The sequence below is a fragment of the Pangasianodon hypophthalmus genome, chromosome 1, assembly GCF_027358585.1.
Source record: "Pangasianodon hypophthalmus isolate fPanHyp1 chromosome 1, fPanHyp1.pri, whole genome shotgun sequence".
Lineage (NCBI taxonomy): Eukaryota > Metazoa > Chordata > Actinopteri > Siluriformes > Pangasiidae > Pangasianodon > Pangasianodon hypophthalmus.
In genome coordinates this window covers 14,915,134-14,932,946 of record NC_069710.1, presented here as the reverse complement: position 1 = coordinate 14,932,946, position 17,813 = coordinate 14,915,134, and positions in this window count along the sequence as shown.

Here is a 17,813-nt window from a genome sequence, read left to right as displayed (position 1 = left end):
GTCAGCGCCGTCACTGCAGCTCTCGCTCCTTCTCACAGGAACCTGGTGTCTATTCAAGGATAGAAAGAACAAAAAAAAGAATCATATAGGGCCCCGCTGACAGGAGTTACCCACAATCCTCCAGTGCTGCTGGAGATGCAGTTAAATTTTTTCAGGTTGAAATTAAAATCTCATGCGATGGATGACGGAGTAACACAAGCTGTCAGTGAAGCTGTTTATCTCCCGCTGTCCTGAGATCGAACACGCTGCCAATAACAAACAAAATAAATAAATAAATAAATAAATAAGTGCATGATATTGTGATGATGCAGCAAAAGGCGCAGCGTAGAGCGAACAATCCTCTCTTAGTTCTGAAAGCAAACGTTTCTAGGTCGCAGTATATTTAATGAACGATATCTCAGGATTTCAGAGTCTACAGAGGCCAAGGGTTTCTCGCTGAAAAGGATTCATTTCCATTTTCCCGCCTTGAGTTTATCTAGTCAGACAAAAGCAGTGCAGGGAAATGACAGAACCCTTTTCATCATGTATGCATGCGCTCCTCAGGCTTAGATCTGTACATTTTTTACAGGAACACGGTGCCAGTGAAAGACACGAGCTTTGCTAGTGCAAGGAGTAATTGTGACGTTATTTTTTAACACAAATTAGCTCCAGAAATGGGGTTAGACATGATTCAGGACCAAACAGGAAGTGAAAATTTAACTGTTCAAATTTGTCATTAGCCTTTTAGATGTCAGAGTAGGGGTAGGTGATATAACCAAAATATTTAGGTTTGCTAACCAGCTGTCAGTGTGCATTTTCAAAAAATATATATACTTCAAAAAAGTATACAAAAAAATTGCTTACAAAGTAAATGACTAAACTTACAGGGATAAAAATAAATTCTAATGAATAAAAAGTACATTTTTACACGTTAAAGGTTCAATACGATTTTTTTAAAATCGGCTGTTTCCAGAGTTTTTGCTCATTGCTTTCTTTTTTAAAAAAAATTGTGTGAAAATACATTCAAGGGCTGTGAAACCAGTTGGTTACTGTTGTCACGTAGCAGCTATAAACACTCGTTTCCTCACCAGCCTGTCTTTTTTTCTCTCTTGAAATTAAAAAGACAAACAATGCAGCTTGTCATCTTTTTTGTTACCAAGAAACCTGAAAAGCATCAGCTCCTCTGTGCTTACAGCTTTACCGCTGACACTGGAGACTCCTTCCATCAAAAGTCTCCTTACGGAAAACTTCAGCATATCTATGATTTCTGGACCACAAGTTGTGCCACTTTAGACACTTGACACCGTTCTGGGTGGTGTACAGTGGCATTAGACTCACCTCGTGGTTGGACGGGATTCTGCCGTTGTGTTAAAACTGCTGACTCGGAGCTTTCCTCGCCGTACCAGGTGGCATCTGTAACAGGACAAAAACAAGACTGTTCTTTCGCACCTTGTCCCTCCTCCTCCTTCTCCTCCTCCTCCCATCCCTGCTTGTCTAATAAGGCTGGATAATCTCCCTCGCTCTTTCGACACTCACTTGATCTAGGACGGGCCCGACTCCTGCCCCCGACACGCCTAATCAGGTTAGTCACGGCCTCGCCGTTTGATTTCCAGCCAGGACATTCTCCAGAGCTCAGGATGGTACACAGCCGCCGCCTCCTCCTCCTCGTCCTCCTCCTCGTCCTCCTCCTCCAGTGTTTCTCAGATAAGACTCCGAGTCTCGCTTCTGAGAGAAGCATGGCTCCTTCCCCAGCCGGGGGTCCGTATCTCTCCGAGCCAGGTTTTACAGAGGGGGAAAAGGAAAAAGCCTCATCAGCAGAAATGCGTAACGCTGTTTACTGATGACGGATCCCAAACAGAGGATATGGACTTCGCCGGCTGAGTGGAAGGAGGCCAGGAGTTCTTATGTATGATACACAAGAATAATCATTATTCAAGAATACATCACGGTGCTGATTAATTTCCAGCTGCAAATGCCAGGTTTATATTAATGCGCTCATTCTAATACATTATCGTTTCCATAGTAACAGCTCATTCACTCCTCCACCATACAAGCATGGATTAAAATCATTTGCTTTCTGTAAGAAAGGGTTGTTTATTTATTTATTTATTTATTTAACCTTGATGGAAGGAGTCTCCAGTGTTAGCGCTTTGAAACAGTCAGAGCTAAAGCTGTAATTTCTTCAGGACAGAAGAGTTTACGCTTCTTTGCAGTTTCTCAGTAACAGAAAACTACAAGCTGTTCACATAAAACACAAGGCTGAAGCTAATTATCCCACCATTTGCATTGGTTTTTTTTCCTCTAATTGTTGGCATGCTATACATTTCATCATGTAGACACTGTGATGTCGTCCTCATGGACGTTGTTGTACCTGCGTGTGATAATCCACACGTTCGCTCCACACTAGCTGTTCTGTGAAAGATGTTTTGAATAGATTTGCCATTTGCGTGTCTGAAGCACACGACAATGAGTCGACGTTGCATTTTTGCATAGGCTGTTTGATAACAAAAGTAGTCTTCATTTTCTTTTCATATGAACTCTGTGCTTAGACAAACGTCCCTCTGCAAACGGCCTCCAGCGATTATTCTTTCGGATGACCACAGATGCCGAGGCGTGGCTTGTGTTCCCTCAGGTTTGCTATCAGGGAAATTAATGAAACACAAGCAAATATGGAGAGAGAATCAACGAACAGGCGCAAGATCCCACCTGAGAGCAGTGTCCTAACAAATCATCAAACAAACCAGCCGAATCCTTATGCCTAAATCTGCAAAACTATTTTCTTAAAAAACAACCATGCACTGCTGTTCCTCCTGAGTTTCATATACACAAGTGAAATTTTGACTTCTTCTGTAAAGTTCTAGCATTTTAAAGTGAAAAGGGGAAAAAAATCATTCAAAGATTTAATTTAAATTCCAGTGAGACACCACGCCTACCTGCTGGAAGAACAACACTACTGACAAACTTTAAAGGATTATAAGTTTACAACAGGAAATGAGTGCAGTCTGTCTCATCACCTGAGGTAGTGGCGTTTAAACCCCAGCCATTTCGTCATGTTTACATCACATGGAAAATCAGGAGGAAATGACACTTAGCTAGCGAGGTTTGAGAGATTTTTATGCGGATTGACTGTTACACTGCCTCCTTACACGACATGATCCTTGCAGGCGTGATTAAAAATAAATAGAAACATTTCCATGACATTTTAGTGAAATATATTTATGATTTCTTAAATTGGAACTTTATTTTATAGGCATAAAAACTCAATTTTGTTCTAAATCAATTGCCATGTGTGACTATTCGCAAACAGCATCATTTATATTCTCATCATTTTGTAAAATCAGAACTTTTTCTTCATGTCCCTTAGCATTAAGGACACCAGTATGATGATGTACCAAAAAAAACCCACAAAAAATAATGACTAAATTGTTTTTATGACTCATACTGTACTAGGTCTTGTGTTCATCCAATTAACTGCTCTCTTGAACGTATATGCCCCGCCCTGGGGGGCGTGTCTTGCTCTACAGTAGCAGCTCATTAGCAGTAAACACGGTTCATTAGACTCTCGGTTTTAGGCTCTGATTCTGCAGACACACCTTTTTCAACCATCACTTGGTTCGGAGTTTATTTATAATGAAAGTGGGCGGAGTTTGTGTGAGCTGGAGCTTTTGTGACTCTTGAGGAATCTTGGGGATGTTCAGTGCCAGAATGTTGCTACTTCAGACTGATGGAGAACACGATTCTGTCTTTATACACTGTCTCCATCAGTACAAGTCAGTGATCTGATTTTATCTACCACTCAGAGGCCTCAGATGTCTCGCGGTGACGATTCTCCGGCTCTCTGTCACCATCTGCATGTACGATGTCACGTCAAAAAAACACGATGTTTCAGCATCTAGGATCTCGCCCTGGTTAAAGTGGACAGGCATGGGTGAGAAATCCTCCATATTCCTCCAAAAAACGCTCCATATTCACTGTCCTCCATATTTAGCTAGCATGCTACACTACAGTCAAATTTGTTTCAATTAGATTAAATATTGTTTAGATTAAATCAGTCACTTCAGCTTTCCAGTCTCAAAAGGAAATACATCAACACACAGAATCAAGCTTTAAGTATTCCCATGCTTACTGGACCTCATTTATGTTTAACACCACAAATGCACCATAGCGCTGTTTTGATCTAGGAGACGGGAATATTGACGGGCAGCTACACGGGCCAGCATGCGCCAAATTGAAGCGAAGGAAAGGTGAGATATTGCTTTTGAGTCCTGTAACCTTTTTTTAGACAGTGAGACTTGTCATGACTAGCTCTCGATTCCTGTCACTTCCTGCGCTCTCACACCCTTAATGAGCATATCTTTAGACCGGCTCGAGAGAGGAAGAGGCCCACTGCTTCCTCCTGTCTCGCTTCCCCAACCTGCAGCGCCCTTTTCTGTGACAGTCGTCTTCCCCGGAGTTTCCGAGCGAGTACGATGAATGAGCTTCTAGAAACATTCGTCTCGGAGGACACTCTTGAGGGTCGTGTGATTTGGCTCGGCTGTTGTTCGCCCTACACCTCTTGCTCTGATTCTGTGTGTAATCCATCCTCCAAACGGATGGAGGTAATCACTCGGTTGTACAATACAGCCACCGCTCTCTGAGACAGACGCGATACGGCTGCCGAGGGACCGGGATCCTATGCGGCTTGCTCTTTGATTAAACCCGGGGTTTTCATCTCGGAGAAGCTGTGAACCTGCGGAGACCCCCCACCGATCGAGACGAGGTCCCCTACCGCTGATTAGCGCCAGTATGAGAGCTGCGAGAGCGACACCGGAGCAATGGAGTTGCATTCTCATTGCATCAGTTCACAATAACAAGATGGCGAGATGTCAGTTTGAGACGGGCTAATGGTTCTTTGCGCACTGTCACAGGCCTCGATCACGGCGTCTTCTCCCTGACATTGTAAAGACGTGTTGCAGCAGTGCAGCGCAGGCACATTACCATGTTAACAGCCTGCTTCTCACTGTCACCTCCGAGCTATCCGCGCAACACTTTCACATTTTCCTTTCCCTCGTTTCTCTGCCGCTCGCTTGGTTAGCAAATAATGTCAATTAACAGTGCAGAGACATTTATAGCGAGAGGGAAAATAGACATCAAAAGCAAGGAAGCTGGATTCTCTCGGGGGTAAAAGGCTGGAAATGTCACGATATGTAAGCTTAAATTAATGAACACGTCTTCATCTCAAAGCGAGATCCAATTCTGTTTTTCTTCAGGAGACGTACTGTTAGTGACCGCTCGAGGTTTGAGGATCGAGGTTGATGTAATCGTTGGAAATTGATCGTGGGTGTTCACTCACGATTCGGAAATCAGCTCTGAGTTCAGCACCAAAGCTTTTACGCTCACAAACAAGTGACACTTTAGTTAACAACAACTCACACCCAGGCTCCGCCCACACGCATACGGATATTTTTGTCGCACTGTTTGTGCGCAGACACAAAAAGCAACTTTTTTTTTATTAAATGCTAACTTGCATTTATCTGTTTATGAAATTTCTTATTTGATTAGGTTTGCACTTCAATTTCATCGTGTTTTATTATTCCATGCCAGAATATGATCAATCTGCGAAAACAGATTTTGGATGCGATCCAGGAGAACTACCAGTTAGCTAGGACACTTTACAAATTTGGTGTTTTTCTGCGTTTTGTCTTCTCTATCGATCAATACGCAGCACTTAATGTTATTCTTGTGAAGTTTGACGTGACCGTTTATGACGTAACTGTTTATGATCGTTGTCATTCTGAGGGTTTTAAAAATGTTTTTGCGTTGTCGTGTGGATGGGAATTTTTTTGGTGCTGACCAGCTTTTAATGGATACGTTCCATCTTTGAAGAAACATTTTTGCTGTTACACAAGACTCTCCACAGCTCGAAGCCTACACGGTTCTTGTAAAATCGATTACTTTAGCGTAAAAGGAAGTGGTTTAAACCGTAAATACATTTTCAACACAAAAGCATGTGTATTGATTTTTTCCCCCTGACAAAAGCAGCACATGGGTCTCTGATCCACGCCGAGTCTGTGGGATGTATAGAAACGCACAGGAACGCCTGATGGCTTCAGATGAATAGGAGCCACCACACCTCAGGCATGAAGCATGAAAGGTCTGAATATTTCGAATATTTTGATTTGGTTTCTGAGTAAACATGCAGAAGGAACCGTGTGTTTGTTCCAGCTTTTGTAATGACTTTTAAGGTCTGTATGATCTCTCCATGCTTCTGAAAGCTCCCCAGAACAGATTTTTTTCAGTCACCATGAAAGCAAGAGCGTTATTTTTTTTTTTTCTTTTCAGATATGCATCTCGGTTCCTTTTGATCTCTTTCATGGAAGCCTGCACTCAGTCTTCTCTTGCTCCTAGAAGAGAAGATCTCAGAAATCTCCTGGAATTGGTAATGAGAGGTTGTGGAGAAGCCACCCTTCCTGCAAAGCCTCTTCTCTAAAGTGGAACACAGAGTTCTCGTCTCTTCTCCTCGGCAGCATGAAGAGCTCCTTTTGAACCATCTCGGATCAATGACATCGATACGTGCCATGCACAGTGCAAACATCGCATCATGCACAGCATGGCTGCCCCCGGGCCCCTGAGGAACCCGCTATTTGATATTGACGAAGAGACCCATGTCCGCGAACTCTGACCCTGTGATACTCATTTGATCGTCAGGTCCTGTTTGATTTTGATGTATTGATCTGTCATCATCTACACCCTGTATTTCCTCCAGCTTGCAATGTCGAAGAACCTTTTGTGGATTCTGGGAATAGAGAATCACGGTATAAAACATTGATGACTCACGGAGCAGCGTGGTGATCCGATTTTCTTCTAGTTCTTCAAAAAATTTATTTTTGACACCAAGAGTGCAATTTTTCTCTTCGTGTTACTCTTCACTAGAGTCGCTAGTCAGACATCTTGAGTTCCTGCTGGTTGCCATTTTTTCCCACAAAATTTATGCAAAACCATCCATTTGATCACAAAGATGATGTGTCCATGCTAAAAATAATAACCGTACCGCTGTCACACAGCCCCTCGCTGCCATTAGCCATCGCTACATCACTGTGCATAAACTCCACACAGCTTTTTCCTGCCTGCCCTGCCCACTTTGCTTTGATATAATCAACACATTGTTGAAGATATTTTTCCACTAATAAAATATAAGATTTGCTGAAATTCACTCCAACAGAATTCTTAGAAAAAAGCAAAAAAATTTTCCACAATGTGACATATTTCTGAGTGAGTGGGCGGGACTTTGGTTTTATCCATCAGGATTTGATTGGCTTGTGAAAAGTGGGCACTCCAAAAAACAAACGTGGAGATGCTAACCTGCAGTGGAGGAGGCTGAGACCCTGTTAACTGACCTCCAGTCAGTAACGGAGGCGGAGACTCGAAAGTCGAGGCCAACGTCTGCGCTCACCCTGACGACCATCTTGAGCGACTCAGGCAGAAGATGGAGGTGAAACCTGATGAAATAATTGGTTATTATATTTTTCAGTTTTGCCCACATTACTACTGTGACATAATTAAAAAAAAACTCTATCAAGCTTTTTTTTTTTAATTACTTGCCCCACCCACTTTTTTATGCTAGCTGTCATTGAATCAATGATGTTGATCAATGTTACATTACTCTAATAAGATGTGAGATGTCCTGAAATTCACTCCAACAGCATTGTATTTTTGATGATAACAGGAAACAGATACACAAATGTTTTCTTCCCCCCGCGATGCAGTCGAATGTGGAGGATGACTCCCGCTACACCACCACCGGCACTTGAGTAGGCGAAGACAGAGGATTAAGAAGAAAATTTCGTCCTGTTAATGCGTCCATGTTTATTCACACCTGTATGTCCAGTTGGTAAAGGAGGCGGAGACTTGAATGTTGAATTTTTTCTTAACGAAGAAGGAGTGAAAAAGATGATTGGTTATTATAATTTTTTGTCCCGCCCACAATTCTACCATGATACTTAAACAATTGTGAGGCAAGAAAAAGTCGCTGCACTTTCTGTCTTTTAAGTGATGAGATTTTAAAGTTGTAAAAAATTTTTTTTACATATTCTAAAGGACACAAGTGTCAGTTTTGATTCCATGTTGCCTTTAGACCGTAATTCTGAATTATTAGCACTGGAAGCCATTGTGGATCAAGCGCTGATTATCCGTCATCTCATTTAGAGCAGATTTATGAGACACTGAGATGAGTACATGTTGCTGATGATCTCGGGTCAGGTCAGTCCATCCTGCCTTTAACGCACACTAGAAAACGTCGCCATGGTGATTAGTCTCCCCTGCAGGCACGGCCAGTGGAGATTAATCAGCGTGGTTAATGTTTGTTCCTCGGTTTTTACGCTCGCAACCTTCTCCACATTCCTTTTGCTCTAACATTTGTTGCTTTTTATTTTTCACCATGTATACAGTGACTGCACACTGCAAAATTAACCGGGCGTGACTGGAGGAAAGGCAGCGTACGGCTCAAGAGGAGGAGTTTAGTTATCCAAGCTGGAAAATTAAATTCAGCTGATAAGGAGTGGAGGAGGAGCAGATAATCTGCTGTAATGGTTTAAAAGTTTAAACACGGTCATGTAGTGTTCTAATCTTACAGCGTTTTCACACCTATTACCTATTAATCAGAGCAAAATGGATCAGTTTGCTTTGTATACTAGTTATTTAGCTGGGTTTTTATACAACACATCATTCAATGAGCCAAAAAAGCTAAAAACATTGTTTGAGGAGTGTGGAGTCCTCGTAAAACCTCTTTCAGTCATTGGTCAGAAATACAGTGACGCAAAAAACAAATCTTAACAAATACTTGTGTGTAGAAATCACAAGCTACTACTGTTTCTCAAATGCTGGACAGGCCACGCCCACAAGCAACCATAGTAACTAGATATCATATAGTTAATAGATATCATGATATCTTTATAAAATTTATAAAGATCATTTTTTAAAAATTAATTACAAACTGACTGGAAGCAGTTGATTTGATGTTAAATGTTGGACTGAATCGATATATTTTGAAAATATGAAAATTGACAGATTTTTTTAATTTAAGTTTTATATTAAAAAATAACACAACAAAGGATTTAAAAAATTAAATATTAAATTTAACATTAAAGTATAAAAATATGAAAAAGAAAAATGTGTGTTTTATAAAAATATTAAAAATAAATATATATTTTTTAATTAATTTTTTTAAAATCAATAAAGTATCAAACAGGGGTGGGGGGTATTTTTGTATTTTTTTGTTTATTTTTTTTTTTTAAATGCAGCACTATTGAAATGGAAAACGTGCATCTCATGATAGATGTGTATCTTAGAAAAGTCTTTGAGAATGGTGATGTGATGTTTATGTCGTCTCGCTCCTCCCTGAGTGAAAGAAAGTTCTGCAATAAGCTCCACCCAAATCATTTACGATTTATCAGACAGAGTCATCAGTGCCACCAGCTGCCCTCACTCAACCCTGCCACAAAGCACGGCTTGTTTTCAGATTTAATCCTCCGCCTGCATGCCTGAGCCGAGCTGCTGAACTCACATCCCAGAGTGTTGATGCAGCTGCTGAATCCAGCTCTGAACGTCATGCAGGGTGAAGCTGCAGCATGGCTTCCCACTACATCTCCAAAAATACCAGGAATCTCAACTCTACATGATCGAAATATCATCACTGGAGTGTGCGAACGTTTGTCTTAAAGCACCTCTGTGACCATTAATGTTTCTTTAACTTTGTTTTTTCCATTGTTGTAATTTTCTACTGGAATTAAAAGTTCTGTGGGAATCAAATTGTGAAATAAAAACAGGTTTTAATAATACTGCATTGCGGTTAAATCCTGAGTGATGAGTGGAGTGGGTGTGTGATGAAGTGGAGTTACGCTCACCGTGTCTGAAGCTGTTCCTATTCAATATTTTCCAAAATGTTAGAGAAATTGCTGATTCAAACCAGACAATATAAACCATAATAACAGATAAATAAATTAGCCAAGCAGGTGAGCTACCTGTACTAACATTATAGTCTTAACTTAGCGTTAATATTAGCACTCTGAACACCGTGTTACTCTGTTACGAAAAAAATACAAAGATCTCGCATGAAATTCCATCATTTGTTATCAAAGTCCAAAATGAAATTGATATCATGAGCTTAAGAGTGTACATTTATTTAAGTGTTTGAATGAATATCTCGGTTCTGATTGGTCAGAAGGTTTACATTAATGCGTTTGTTCTAACATGTTATGGTTTCTATAGCAACAGTTCGTTCACAGGGACTTGTATGGCTCCACGTAAACGGATTAAAAGAATCGTTAATATGGGGAAGTGTTCTGTAACGAGACCTCCTTTATGGAAGGAGTCTCCAGTGTCAGCGCTTTGTTAGAGGTAAGTCAGAGGTAAAGCTGTAACTTTAAGTATTCTGACATCTTCAGGACAGAGGAGTTTACACTGACAAATATCAACAAGCTGTGTTTTTTTTTTTTTTTGTCTTTTTAACTTCTAGAGAGGAAAGAAAAAGAGAGGCTGGTGAGGGAACGAGTGTTTATCGCTGCTAAAATGTAACTGAGAACTTGTTTTGCGAACTTTAAATGTACCTGTGAAAATTAGCTACACAATAAAATAGTTTAGCTAGCTTGTTGGCGAGAATAAACTCAGCTAGCTACTGATACTAATACTAAACTGTTAATGCTAAGTTAAAGCTAGCTGTTTAACATTAGCACGGGTAGCCTGCTAGCTTGGCTAATATAGTCATGTATTATTACTGTTATATTATCTGCTTTAAATTAGCATTTTAAGCACAGCTTTACGTACACTACAAAAATCCCCATGAATGAGGAATAAAACACTCACGGACATGCTGTTATAGGAAAATAACCAACTTCATGGTATTAAGAGTAACTCCGCTTCATCACACCACACTGTCACTGATTATTTTACTAGAACAGCACAACACAAACTGTTTTCATTCTTCGCATACAAATCCAGTCCAATCATTAAGATAGATCAGACCTTCAGCAGCCGTTGTGAAATTTGAATGTGTCGAGAACGTTAGCAGTTATGATGCACATTATTGTTCTCCTTCTCTCTCTCTCTCTCTCTCTCTCTCTCTCTCTCTCTCTCGCCTGCTGAAAAGATCGTTCTACCTAATTAACTAGTTCTCAACTCATTTGCTGAATCTACAGCCTCTCCGCAATCAGCAGCCTTAAACGAAGCTGTGCAGAAATAATTATCCCATCGAGTGAAGCTCAATGCCGCTGACCTGTGCTAACACCATATCCCGCTGCGGTCCAGCCGTCCCCGAGGCAGCCATTTCGTGCCTAATTATCCCCAAAGCGCACCATCACTCAGCAATCAAAGTGCATTAAGGGTGTGTTTGTTAATCTCACACACAACGCTTAAGTGGAATAAGTTAACAGAGCGCTAGTGAGGCTAATTTAGCGTGTGTCAGATTGTTTAGTACGCTCGCTGTGTGGCGAGATGTTCATTCTAAACAAATGCTTGAAAGGAGTTTGACTTGTGCGTAACGTCTCAGTATGTAACTTTTTAAAACATTTTTATTTTCTTGATCAACACTAACAGTAAATTCACGGCTAAACGTCATCACATGACATCAGGACGTAGTGTTTGTCATAAACAATGCTAGCTAACGTAGCTAACTATCCGGCTAATCTTAACATCACGTCTCCAGTAGCGAGAAGAAGAAAAGGAATGTATTCCGGTGATAGAGAGCCTTTCTAACACTCAAAGTCATTGTTTTAAAAAAAAACTCAAATAAATAAACAAATAATTTTGTTAATGTTATATGATAGCACTTGATTGATGATTATAAATAACCTCCAGTGTTTTAAGCTGCTGTCCTCCCCGATTGTATTTTACTTAATTTTTTAAAATTTCAATTTACTTTATTTTACTTAATTTTGCTTTACATTTTTGTTTCACTTTACGTAATTTTATTTAGTTTATTTTTTACTTTACCTTTTCACTTTATTTAACTTCAGCTTACTATATATTTTTTTATTTTACTTTATTTTTTATTATTTTTTATCTATTTTTCTTTAATTTTCTTTTACATGATTTTACTTTAAGTTTACTTTTTACTTTAACTATACTTCATTTTACATGATTTTTCTTTTATTTAAATTTACTTTATATAATTTTACTTGATTTTTCTTTTACTTTATTTTACCTTACTTAATCATGCTTTACGTTACTTTAATGTATTTTTTACTCACATTTACTTTATTTTTATATTTATTATACATCATATATTTGCATATATATACATTTTACTGCTCAAATAAAACCATAAAACAAGCTAGCTAACTTCAGATAAACGATCGTTCATTCATTCCCCAAAATTCCAAAAAACTTTTTTGTTTATCGATGTCTGTATGGTACAGTTATGTGTTTATTTTATTTTTTTTAACATTTATGTACGTATTAATTAATTCATCGATCAGTTGATTGATCTAACTTTATTTATTTTGTTTTGTTTGTTTTTATCATCTTTTATTCGTGGCACAATTCAGACACGTATTTAACAGTTAGCACAGTTAGCATAGGATGTGCAATAATCCAAATATAAACACCAGAGAGAGCTCGTAAAGCTAGCTAATATTCATTGTGTTTACGAGTTTGTTGTGAGCAGATTTACTGTTTTGCTGAAGCGACTCGTAATCGGAGCGGCGAATCAGAACGCTCTCAGCCCAAAGGGAGTCTAACATGTCCTTATCCTAATCCGAGCTGCTCGGCAGTGCTCATTTCCTCATGTTCAGCTGATTAAATCCTCGTTTGTGTTTCAACAAGTTCCTCAGGACTCAGCTCCTTATTTGTGATCGCTCAATTCTCCGCATGAGCCGCTGACACGAGCGGAGTCAAACGCGTGCTTTGACCTTTGTGATTTTCTCGGGCCAGAAGGGAAACTTTAAGTCAGGAATACCAGCTCAAATTATTCCACCTTGACATTTGAGGCCAGCGGCTGATTTAGCATTCGGGACCCGGACAAGGCATGAAATGTCACCTTTTTATTTACTTGTGGGACTTCAGCAATTAAATTTGACTTTAAGGCAACGAGCGGCCTGCGCTTTCGCTCCGTGCCACTGAATAGAAACTGTCCGTCTCATTTCAGTGACATTTTCAATAGTGCTGATGGCCGACCCCTGAAAGTGACCTTTCTGCCAGTCAATTTAGTACTCTCTCTCCCTCTCTCTCTCTCCCTCTCTTTTTTCTCTCAGTAAATCTATGCCTGACCCTTAGAAATAAACTCTGTCAGGCTGTTTAACAAACTGTCCACGCTATTGCTCAATAAATCAGGCTCTGTCTTACTTAAAGAAATGCAATCTGCTGCATCCTTTCAGCTTTTTCTACACAAGTCTAAACAATACAAAGCCTAATTATTATTGAAAGCTAAGACAAATCCACTTTTTAGCTGTATAGAAATGGAATAATATCTGAATATCCTTTTCACACACCTTTAGTTTTTCCCACTCAGTTTTAACAGCATTCCATGTATTTGCACAACACACTCCTGACATTTCAGGTGTCCAAAGTTGGCTTCTGTAAATTGTGCTGTCTAACTATGAAGGTAGCGATGCTAAGTCTACATAGTTGCCAGGTTATTAGACACATCTTCTGCGTCAATGGACAAATAAAAAATACACACGCATATATAGTGGGCAAAATATCTAGCTAAAGAGAAGAAAAAACTGTTAAACTTCACTTGGTGCTTGGCCCCCTATTGAGAACATGTTGAAACTTTTCACTTAGAAGCTTTTTAACTTATAACCTCTTACCGGTTGGAGCAAGAAACCTAGAAATGTAGACTGGTGCTTGGACCCCTAATGGGAACATTTTAGCATACAGCCTTTTTCACTTTTTATCTTTTAATGGTTTAAACTATGAAACATAGATTGGTTTTTGGACCGTTAATGAAAACATGCAATTCACTATTTTAACCTTTTAAACCTTTAACCTTTAAAAATGTAACCTTTTACTCAAAATCTAACTTTTGTCTTATAACCTGTTATATAACCTTTCAACAGTTTAAAGCAAGAAACCATGGATTTGGTGCTTGGACCCCTAATGAGCAAAATGTTTGTTTTAACCTTTTAATTTACAACCTTTTTAATTTACTACCATTTTAACTTTTAGCCTTTTTTACTTCTAAGCTTTTAACCTAAAAGATTTTTAACTTAACCTTTTATCAATTTAAAGCAAGAAACCCTGAAACGCAAACTTGGTGCTTGGACCCCTAATGAGAAAAGTTTACAGGAACACCATATTGTGAATTTGTCTCAAGTCAATAATGAAATGTTGTGGTATCGATGTATCAGATCCTTAAGTGTGTTTAGCGATCTCTGTGAGACCAAAACAAAAACTGTTCACACAAATTTTACATGTTGGAAAAACCCATATATGCCATTTAGCTAGCTAGCAAGCATACTAATTAAAATGTAATATCCTAATTAAAATCATGTTTTGCAATTAAATGTTAAGACATTTCCTTATTATAAACCCAGATTTACTGCCTCATTAACTCTTAATGTCTTTTACTGTGTACCAGCAGTTATTTTTTAATAACATTTACAGATCGTTTCAGTGTTCAGTTTTACTGGCCTGATCGTAACACGAAAACAATCCACGGCTAATTAATCAACAATCACAGGTCATATATTCAGTGATGGCTCTTTTCTCATGTCCACCTACCACACAGGTCACAGTTTGTTAGCCTATCTGTTGTTATGCACAAAGTATTGGCACCCTCTTTTCCCCATCCAACAATGAAAAGGTTAATAAAATTAAAATTCCAGTAAAAACACTGACGTGAATGATAAACTTGCATATTCTCCACACACACAGACACACACACTTCCATGCAGGTGTGACTGCTCTACTGAAAATATACCATGTGAACTACCACCCAAATAATAAGAATAAGGTTATGTCCACATTAATCCGGATCTGAAAATTGCATTTTCGTTTTCAAACGTTTTCAAAACCTGCTCGTTCACACTGAAACGTCTGAAACTGTTTACATCCCTATACTGCACATGTGTAACAATGTAAGAAGTTTCGGCCTGCATAATTTCCTTCAGGCGTTTATTTACTTTCCGAAAACATAGAGAAACATAGAGAAAATGATGCGTTTTCAAAGTTATCTGGATTAATGTGGACGTAGCCTAAGAATAATAGCTCAGTGCTGCTGGGTTTCCCTTGATAGATGGAGGTAGAGGGGTGCCAATACTTTTGCAGCAAGGGTCCTTATTATAGGTGGAGCTGATGAACTGGCAGCATGTTTATATTAGGAGCCATTTTCAAGATTCTTTAGCTTTTTTTCCCCCAGGTATTTTTTTATTGTATTATTATCAGAAAACGTTCAAAACGTGTTGATCAGAGATTTTGTTGTGTAAAAAAAGAAGAGTATTGGGTTTTGCTGCTGTGTGTGTGATACATACATGGCGTGCATGTGTGTGTGCGTGTGTGTGAAAGAGAGAGAGAGAGAGAGAGATGCTAAATAATGAATGTATTGATCTCAGAGGTCTAGCAGGGAGCGCGCTCTCTCCGCCTCGCTCTGTGTGAATCTGCTATAATTTGTTTGACTCGAGGGGAGACGATATCAAAAATTTACACATCACCTCAAAGAAACGTCCCACAGGAGGATACGGAAACCTCCAGAGCGTGCGCTAACTCGAGTTACGAGCTCTCTTTTTCAAACTTGTGCATTCCACCAGGGATTCTGAGCTACTCTGTGTTTGATACGTGCTCCACTAATGTGTCAGACAGACGTGTGAGTGCTGCTGGGGCTTTGGCTTGTTTATTTTTTTACACATTTCTCCAGTCCAGCAAGTCACCTGCTTAATAACATTTACAACCCAGTGTGAGCGCAATTCTTCCCCTCGCTTTATTTATGAACCTCGCTGCCTCCCATTACTTATAGACGAATACGCACTCTCGCCTTGAACTATATTTCATCAGAGCTTATCACGACAGGGAGCGGTTTTTTTTTTTTTTTTTTTGGGTAGATGGTGCGGGGCATCTCTGCACTTTACATCTCAAATAAAGCAGGCATGAAGAATGTTTGCTCTGCTTTATGGTCCCGCGAGGGAAGCTAGCTTAGCGCTGGTTCAGAACATAAAGTAAACAGCACAACAAATTTATAACACACACACCAGTAATGTGAAATAAATGACATTTTAAGATAAAGAACTACTTTTGTATCTTTATCCATATGGAAAACGCTGAAACTCCTCCTCGTTATTCTGTCCCTAAGCCATTTTAATACTATTTTATTATTTGTATTTATTTAGCTAATGTGTAGTAAATTGTTTTGTTGTTGTGCTTACAGTTACAGTTTCCTCTCTACTGTCGTTTAAAACCTAAACTACAGCTTCTTTACTGAGTGTTTTATTTTCAATAACAGTTAGACTACTAATTAGAGATAAACCCATTTCTCCATTTTCACTCCATGATATCAGAGCTCTGATTACGCAGCTGATACTGAGATCTCCACTGAGCCCAAATCCAATTTTCTTGGACTAGTTGCGACTAGTTGGACTAGAATTGTGAATTTTACGCATAATTCAATAACAAAACTTGATTTTTAAAGTTGACTTTTGATACTTAAGACTTTGGCTCGACTTTGACTCGACTTGGCTTATGACTTAAGCCCTGACTCTTGACTCGACTTGATTTTTGACAATTGTTTTGACTCGACTTTTTTAAATTGACTTTTAACTTGACTTAACTTTTGATGTTAGTCTTTTGACATTTTAACTTGTTTATTATTTTGACATTTGACTTGAATTTTGATTCCTTTTTTTGACTTGACTTTTCTTACTGACTTTTAACTTTTGATGGTAGACTCTTGACTTGAGTTTGTACTTTTTTGACTCATATTTTGACTTGATTTTTTATTTTAGACTTTTGACTCCACTTGATTTTTGATAACTTTTTTTTAACTTAACTTTTGACCCGACTTTTGAACTTAGACTTTTGGTTAAACTTAATTTTTCACATGTCTTTTTTGACTCAACTTTTGGCTTAAATTTTAATTAGATTTTTATGTTGGACTTTTGACTTGATGACTTTTTGATGACTTTTTTTACTTGAATTTTGCATCGACTTAGCTTTTGACTTTAGCCTTGACTCTTGACTCGATTTTTGACTATTGCTTTGACTTGCCTTTTTTTTAAATTGACTTTTAACTTGACTAAGCGTTTGACATTAGACTCTTGATTTGGCTTGATTTTTGAGGTTTTTTTACTCTAATTTTGACTGACCTTTTGACCTGATTTTTTTTATTTTAGACTTTTGACTCCACTTGATTTTTGACAACTTTTGAAATAAATTTTTCACTTGACTTTTTTGACACAACTTTTAATTTATCTTTTAACTCGATTTTTATTTCAGACTTTTGAACTCTCATTTGCATTTTTTTTTCTTTTGACTTTAGATTTTGACTTGATTTTTTTATTTTAGACTTTTGACTCTACTTGATTTTTTACTTGGTATTCAACTCAACTTTTGATATTTGAAGTCCAGACTTTATTTGACTGTGTGTGTGTGTGTAGTGTCAGATTTTATCTATTCTTGTTATTTCACTGAATTTATTCAGAATTTGAGTGTTATTTTTTTAATTCCATGCAAACAGACAGCAGATAGCTGCACATGCCCTGATTGCATGTAGGATTCTCTTCATAAAAACTTTTGTCAGTGTGTCGATTAAATCAGCAGCGGTTTTGATTGCCTGGAGACAACGTTGTGTTTTTGACAGCTTTGATGAAGCCACCCTCTGCTACTGGAACCTGACCTTGTCTCCACATCTTCTGCTACATGCTGGTGTTTTC